This window comes from Anarhichas minor, unplaced genomic scaffold (assembly GCF_050575085.1).
Source record: "Anarhichas minor isolate MPS153535 unplaced genomic scaffold, ASM5057508v1 ptg000001l, whole genome shotgun sequence".
Taxonomy (NCBI): Eukaryota; Metazoa; Chordata; class Actinopteri; order Perciformes; family Anarhichadidae; genus Anarhichas; species Anarhichas minor.
Genome location: NW_027466447.1, coordinates 3017244 through 3026329, shown reverse-complemented (window position 1 = coordinate 3026329; position 9086 = coordinate 3017244).

Sequence of the window (9086 nt, the reverse complement as noted above, 5' to 3'; positions counted from 1 at the left end):
CTTGAGAGGCTGATGTACAAATAGCATGAACACTTTGGTCATCTATTTGCAACTGACAAATATTGCCACTGTAAGAGCCATTTTGTTGTTTTGTTTTCGTACAACCTCCCACCACATGGGGGCGTAGTGCCGGTGTGAATCAGGCCACAGGTAATATAATCAGTGGGTTCTGGTGGTCAGCAAGCAACACAATCCCAAGGTAATCATCAAGTAACTGGAGATCTCTACAGTCTGTTACAGAGACAAAATGAAGTGACAGCACTCCTTATACAGACACAGAACTCTCAGTTTCTACCACGCAGAGAAATTACTATTTTCGAAAGAAATCCGCTCAAATTTAGATCATTCATCAGAGCTTTTGAACATTGTGTGGAAGCTAAAACAAACAACAGAGGAGATTGTTTGTATTATCTTGAGCAATTCACTAGGGGGCAGCCTCGAGATCTGGTGCGTAGCTGCCAGCACATGACTCCAGAGACGGGCTATGCTGTGGCCAAAGACCTTCTTGGAAAACATTTTGGAAATGAAATAAAGGTCACAGCTGCCTATGTGGATAAAATCATTGGATGGCCTGCTGTTAAGGCAGAAGATGTTAAAGGGCTACAAGCATATGCATTGTGTTTACGAGAGTGTTACAACGCTATGAAGGAATTGCAATATTTAGATGAACTCAATATGCCAGCAAACATGAAAACAATAATGCAGAAACTTCCTTACAAGCTGAGAGAAAAATGGAGAGTGACTGCGTGTGACATCTCTGAAAACCAAGGTCGCAGATCTGGCTTTAAAGACATTATCAAGTTCATCGAGTACCAAGTCAAGATCGTTTCGGATCCAATCTTTGGCAACATTCAAGACACTCAGACTCAAACGCAAAGTATGTCACCTACAATTTCAAATGTTGTTTCCTGTTTGTATTGTATGCAAGGACACGCATTGGAGCATTGTCCACAATTGCAAAAAAAGATACATCGGGAAAAATTGGAATTTCTGAAAGAGAAAAGAGTTTGCTTTGGTTGCCTGCGCATAGGACACATGGGCAAGGATTGCAATAAATGCATATCTTGCAAAGTTTGCAACCAAAGTCATCCCAGCATTCTTCACATTGAGAAAAAGGAAAGAAGCAAAGGCGAAGATCAGCCAAAGGAACTGTCGGTGAGTGGCACGGCTGTCTCTACTTGTGGTCATACAGGGGCCGGGGGCAGTAACGGCATCCTTTCAATCTTACCTGTCAATGTTAAGTGTACAAAGGGAAACAAAATCGTACAAACTTATGCATTTCTGGATCCAGGAAGTACTGACACTTTCTGTTCTGAATGTCTAATGGAAAGGCTGAACATCAAAGGAAGAAAGACGAAGATTAATCTACGTACAATGGGTCACAGTACTACTGTTCCAAGTTGTATTGTCAAAGGTTTGGAAATCTCAGAATTTGCTGACAAGCAGTTTTTTGAGCTTTCTAGTATGTTCACTCAGAAGGAAATGCCCGTGTCGACAAACAATATCATTCCTGAAGAAGAGTTGTCTAAGTGGACTTACCTGAAAGATGTACATACAGTATTCCCCATATTAACGCTGATGTTGATTGGCACAAACGCCTCAAAGTTAATGGAACTGTGGGAAGTGATCAACAGCCGAGGAGAGGGACCATATGCAATAAGAACTCGACTGGGCTGGGTGATTAATGGACCTCTTCATGGAAACAGTGCAAAGCAGTGTGAGAGTGGCTACCCTGCTGTTACTGTTAATCGGATTGGTGTTGACAAATTGGAAGAACTGTTGATAAGACAGTACAATCAGGATTTCAGTGAAAATGTCTCTAATGACAAAGAGGAGATGTCAATAGAAGAAGGAAAGTTCATGGAAATAATGAAAGGTTCAGTACAACTTAAAGATGGCCAGTACAAGATTAAGTTGCCTTTCAAGACACCCGATGTAAACATGCCAAACAACTTTTCTGTTGCTAAACAGCGTGTCAGTTCACTGAAAAGGAGACTTCTGAAGGATCACAGTTACCACAAAAAATATTCAAACTTCCTTACTGATGTCATTGAAAAGGATGTGCTGAAAAGGTGCCAGAGCATCAGTTGGAACGCACTGATGGAAAAACTTGGTATCTCCCTCACCATGGTGTATACCATCCACAGAAAGGAAGCTTACGTGTTGTGTTTGATTGTGGAGCAGAATTTAAAGGAGTCTCACTGAACAGTCAGCTTCTGCAAGGACCAAACCTGACAAGCTCTTTGTTAGGAGTTTTGTCACGGTTCAGGCAGGAACCTGTAGCAATCATGGCTGATGTGCAAGCAATGTTCCATCAAGTAAAAGTTGCAGAAGAACATTCAGACTTTTTGAGGTTTTTGTGGTGGCCAGAAGGGAACCTGGTGCAAGAACTTGTACAGTACCGTATGACTGTCCATTTATTTGGAGCAGTATCTTCTCCGAGTTGTGCATGTTATGCTCTAAGGAAAATTGCTGATGATAATCAAAACAGATTTCCAGCAGAAGTAATTGACACGGTCACAAGAAGTTTTTATGTGGATGATCTTTTGAAAAGTTTGCCTTCTAAAGTTGGGAGGTTTCAATCTCACCAAGTGGATCAGCAACAGTCGTGAGGTGCTATTGGTAATTCCAGAAGAACATAGATCCAAGACCTTCAAGGAGTTGGATCTTGACAGAGACAAATTGCCAGTTGAACGGGCTCTTGGACTACAATGGTGCATTGAGACGGACACCTTCAAGTTCAAATTTAACATCCGAGAACAGCCACACACAAGACGTGGGATGTTATCTATGATCAGTTCCGTCTATGATCCTTTGGGTTTCTTAGCCCCCTTTACAATCCCAGCTAAGATGATTTTGCAGGACCTGTGTCGGTTGAAATGTGGTTGGGATGATCCAGTACCCCAATTCTTTCAACAGAAATGGAAAAAATGGTTGGAAGATCTTGAAAGAGTGGAAAGTTTCACGGTCAGCAGATGCTTCAAACCGACAGACTTTGGATACACAGCATCTGCTCAATTGCATCACTTCTCTGATGCCAGTGAAGATGTATATGGAACTGTTACATAAGTCAGGTTGCAAAACAACAAGAACAGAGTACATGTTGCTTTCATGCTTGGCAAAGCCAGGGTGTCTCCACTAAAACAAGTGACTTTCCCTCGCTTGGAACTGACAGCCGCTGCTCTTGCTGTTAAAGTGGACAAAAAGCTACAATCGGAGCTACAGCTTCCTTTGGAGAAGTCACAATTCTGGACCGACAGTACATCAGTACTAAAATACATAAAAAATGAGGACAAAAGGTTCCAAACATTCGTTGCAAACAGAATATCAACCATTAGAGAGGCATCTCACACTTCACAGTGGAGATACATTCCTACAGCACAAAATCCAGCAGATGACGCCTCAAGGGGACTGAAAATTGAACATTTGGTTCAAAAGAGATGGATTGAAAGTCCAAAGTTTCTGTGGAAACCAGAGGATGAGTGGCCAGCGCACGTCTTGGATTTGGACATTGCTGAGGACCCGGAAGTTAAAAGGAACTTCACAGTAAATGCAATTGTCACTGAAGATGATTCAAGTCCCACGCATAAAATGATTACTCACTTTTCCAGTTGGAAAAGACTGAAAGTTGCAGTAGGTTGGATTCTCATGCTGAAGATGAATTTGCTGACTTTAAGTAAGAAATAGAAGCAGCTGATTACTGCAAGTGCCAGTGGCAATGGTCGTCAAATAATGGATGCCAATTTGGAGATGCAAAAATGCAAAGCCACATTAGGAGGACAAAGGTTGTCTGCTTTGTGAAGTGACTGACATGTAAGAATAATGGTGAAAACCCACAACCATGTTTTCAAGACATGGAAACATACTTTATCGATTGTAGGACGTTTTTATGAAATTGACTGTTTAAAACGGTACATTTTTTGTTTCTAATGGCTCTTTACGTAAAACGTATAAATAATTGTTTTGTCTACTGCCAGAACCAATTAGGGGCCGGTGTGTAAGAGCCATGTTGTTTTGTTTTTGTACAACCTCCCACCACATGGGGGCGTAGTGCCGGTGTGAATCAGGCCACAGGTAATATAATCAGTGGGGTCATTAGACACAGGTTGTTGCTAATAGGTAGAAGCAAGCAGTTTTTGACCGTGCAGATTTAACGAATGTAAATGTTATGATTTATTGGTTTATGGAGAAAATGGATAACTGAAGAGAAAGTGGTGGAACTCTGATTATGTGAGAAATAAAATGCCTATTTTGGAAACTGGACTTCGTTATTTATGGCACGTGTCAGAACAAACATTTCAGCAACCGTAGTGACTTTTTAATTGGGAAGCAACGGTCACTACATATACAATTACACATCAAACAGGACGTGAGAACAGTGACAACGACTCCAATCACTTGGTTCCTATCCAGACAACACATTTTCCTTGCCGCACCTGTAATGTGAAACTAAATGGAAAAAAGCACAGTCACCTTTTTTTTTTAATCAGGTAATGCTTTATGTGTGCATTTGCTGGGGTGATTCACCTCATGATCATGTAGAATACAGTGCATTGTGTAATACATTTGATAAATGAATCATATCAAGGATGATTTATGAAACTGTCACATTTTCATCGTGGCATATCTGAAAAGCACGGATTAGACGGAAATATAAATGGCACTTTTTTTAATTCTCCGGTTTGGTTCTATTTACACAATAAGCACAGAGGGAGGGAGAAACTCATCTGAAACTTCACTGTCAGCTGATCAGAATTTGGGGTTTTAAGGGTTTGTAAGTCAAATAAAACGCATAGGCAGTAAAAGACACACAAACAAATACATAAGAAGAAAAACCTCATGAAAGTGGTGCAAAGATCACGAGGAACATAATCACCATTAATATGCTGCCCGTAACACTTTAGTAATACATGTCACATTCTCTGTAACACGAAGTGTGTAAGTTCATTCTTCCCCTTGAATAGTCGTTTAAAAAAACAATATAAACTCTGAACATATACTTCCTAGCTTTCTCTGTGGTTTACTAATATTCACTAAAGAGTTGAAAGTCAACACATTTGTGCAGTTAAATTATTTGACAGACATTATGCTGTGCAAACCATATCATTTTGAAATAAATGTTTTTTTTCTGACAAATTATTAATGGAGAAATGTATGACATATAGATATATATGCACAGAGCCTCACCAGGAGGCATCATATCATTGTGTAAGTCCGTTTTCCAGCAATTATCACGTCGGGGTCACCAATTTGTTAGGTTTTTAAGAACAAAGGATGAGAGAGCCTGCAGGCCGCAGGTACACTTCTGCTGCGAGCTTCTTACTGCGCACATGCATCAGAAGAATGAGCTGGATCCGGTTAAAATTAAAACAATATTTAATGTACTACACAAAGTTCACTTACAAACTGAATTAACTATCAATAGTAATGTTCTCGAGAACAGAGACCACATGCACGCACCTCACTCACAGGTCTGAATTCAGGTTCTGAAAAACGAGAGCAGAAGTGGTCTGAGGAATGCTCTCTCGAACGTTGTCTTTTATATACCCTGACAGTCGGAAAGTGTCCGAACTGTCCTAAAACATGTGAATGATCCTCCGTTGATCAGTGATTGGCTCCATTTGAATCCTGTCCCCTCCCTGGATCGATCCTTTGTGGCAAACATCTTGAACTCCTCCTCTCTGACCTGCTGGTCAGTTGTCCGTCCCCCTGCTGCACCTCTGAAAAGGCTCACTCAAAAATGATCCCTTACTGACCCTCAAAACTATTCATACAGTGTTTTAATACCTTTAGTGACTATACTTCTATGATTTAATACATTCAATGAGTTAATATACTGTAACATATAATATCCTCTATAAGTGAGGATATTATAAACATAATGCATTCCATATGGAAACATATTGTGACTAACATATTTATTATTGTGACACTTCTACTCACCACTAGGGGTGTTATTTAATCCTACTAATAATGCGTTTAATACTGAAATTCTCCACAAGCCCTATTATGGCCAAGCCAGTTGGCCGTAAATGCTATTCAGAGCTACGAGTTACAACAACAGTGTTGTTTTTAGATTCTAATAAGAAGACACGCTGCTTCGTTTTACTTCTTCCGTTTGGTAGCCTTGAGAGACCTTAGTCTGTAAGTATGTCTGTATGAAGCATGAAAAGATGTACGAAGATATATTATATTCGCTAATGCTAATCGCGGTTAGCATTTCCCCATTGGCGGTAATGTTAAAATTAGCTTAGAAGCTAGCTACTCGGACATGTTACATGATGTTCAGAGCTAGAGTTGTGCCCTAAAAGATGGAGCAATTCCCCCATGCCCTAAAGAATTGATAGAGGGCGAAGATGCTGTCCCTTTTTTTCTGCTGGGTGACCCATCTTATCCCCTGATGTGTGTGAGAGAGAGATAGACCCGCAGCGCTGTAACTACGTCTGAAAAATAAAACTTCTAAAACTTTCCATGAACTGTCTGTTTGAGTTTATAGAGGAAGATCTTAAGTATCAACCTTTCATTATTAAAGACTACTTTATTACTCTGTCGTATTTTTTTAAACTAAGCAAGCAATCCACTTCCTGTTTACACCATCACATGCATGCCCAGTGTAAGTTAATGGTCACGTGCTGTCCGCCTTCGAAGGCTGCCGTGTGGATGCAGATCAACTCAAGAATGATGCTGAAACTCCAGTGTGGACGGAGATCGTTTCTATTTGACAACTCTGCTTCCAAGTAGAAACGGAGTAGTATGGATGTAGCATTAGATGCCAAAAAGGGGAACGTAACGGTCTGTTTGTGTGATTTTTCTGTCTGTCTCTCTGACTTTGTCTGTCTCTTTGACTTTCTGCCTGACTCTTTATTCATACCATAAAGGAGAGATTGATAGTTGATAAAGGGTTGCATATCTAAGGTCTCTCCTCTCTGTGACCAGACACCTGAGGTCTCTCCTCTCTGTGACCTGACACCTGAGGTCTAGTCTCTCTGTATTTACCTGCTGAAAGTTTCCGTCTCATCAGCCGACGTCGTGGCCAAGCAGGACGGAGACCCAGCAGGTCTCTGCAGACCATGAAGGTCTTCACTGCTGCTCTGAGGATCCTCCGCTCTGAAACAAGAATTCAAAGTTCATATCTCACATTTTAACAATCGGGCCGGTTTCTCTTCATTTATTTTTTCCCTGAAATCACAGTCTCAGCTCTCATCTTTGACATTCTGACTTTGTTGAATTATAAATGATCGAAAAAAAGATTCTTGTGGTCCCACAGACCCACTGGTCTCATTTAATTTAATTTGCATTAATTTCATTTTCATTTAATGTCTATCACATTAAATTTAAATTGAATGTCCATCAAATTAAATTAAAAAGTGCACATTAGATCAACATTTCAGTTTGTATCTCAATGTTCCACCGTTAGCTAGAGAGCTAATTTTCTACCTCATATTAGTACACAGACAAGAGGAAACTGTGTATATGTATTAACTGTATAATTTATATGTAATTAACATTCATAAAAAGTCTAGATTAAGTTATTTTGAGTGTTGTTGGAGCTGCTACAATGTTAGCTTAGCATAGCACGGATCAAACAAACTCCATTCAGAAAACAACCAGTTTAAAAGTTGTTTGCTTGTCGTGTTGCAGAGAGAAAATATAAAACATGAATTCAGACTTTTAACAAATCAACATCATTACGTCAACATTTCTGCATCTTTTTTATCTGCTTATTGTGATTTAATTACAGCTAAATCTTCATATGTTTTAGTAAACCAGCTGACTCGTGACTCACCTTCAAGCGGATGTAGAGGGCAGAGTGTGGTGGAAAAACTATTCAATAGTACCGAGTGAGTCCTATAACACTGAAATAAGGAAACCTGAGAAAAACAAAAGCCTTCAAAGTATTTATTCTCTGCGCAGAGAAGACTCAATCATCACACAGAGTCCCTGTGTTGTCTGTGGGATGGAGAGAGTGATCTCTGTCCCACTTTTAAAGGTTCAGAGCATCAAAGAGAGAAGGGGGGAAGGTGTGTTTCTCCAAGACGTCTGGTTTGTTTCTAATCTACATATTTTACAATAGTACACCTAATAAACCATTTGCTACAGATCCTTTCCTCTACATCCTGTGGTTTACCACCTCCATGCTAAACACTCATTGATTACTATCTGCAACCCTACATCAAAGGTCTATCACTGATCTATTCTAAACAACATCACTCACGACAGTGTAGACGTGAAGACGTCAAAGGGTCTCTGATTCGCCAGCCGAGGGAACGTGGACCTCAGCAGGTCCAGGAAGTCCTCCTCCTGGAGTCCTCGAGGACACCTCACCTCCTGAACCGGGACTTCTTAAAAACTGAAGAAGATATAAAAAGATATTTTTTAAACTTTTATCACCACGGCTGTAAAAATAAGACACTCTGCTGGCTTATAAAACAAACCGGTGTTCGAGAGCACGACGGTCCGAGAGTCCTCCAGGACGCAGACCCTCAGGACCAGCTGGATCTGTGTGTCAGTGCTTCGAGGTCTGCCGGGCCTTCTCCTGTCAGACCGGCCTCTGAGGGAAATTAACCTTCCGCTGAACAACAAAATAAAAGAACGTGAACTTATTGTAACTTATTTGAATACACATTAAAACTAGCACGCTAAGCTTACTGGCATGCTAATATGGTGCTAAGCTAACTAGCATGCTAAGCTAACTGGCATGCTAACATCGTGCTGAGCTAACTAGCATGCTACATACTGTGTGGTTTGGTAGTCCGGGTCCTTCAGGTCTTCTCGTCTCGGTCTGGAGCTTGTCGCCTCTGATCTTCGTCGTCTTCGTCATCGAACCACAGGAGACCCAGACTCCCAGTATCCTCCACAGCTGGACCAGTTCAGACCACAACTCCCAGTTCAGTTCATCACAGACACTTCAACTCCTTTCACTGCTTCAAAACTCTTCTACTGTACATTTTAAGTGAGGGTCCGAGTACCTATACTGTGATGGAGTACTTTTACTGTGACAGAGTACTTTTACTGTGACAGAGTACTTTCATTTCTCATTTCGGCCGCTTGTAGCCGCGACCTTGTCCTTTCGGTCACGACCCAGA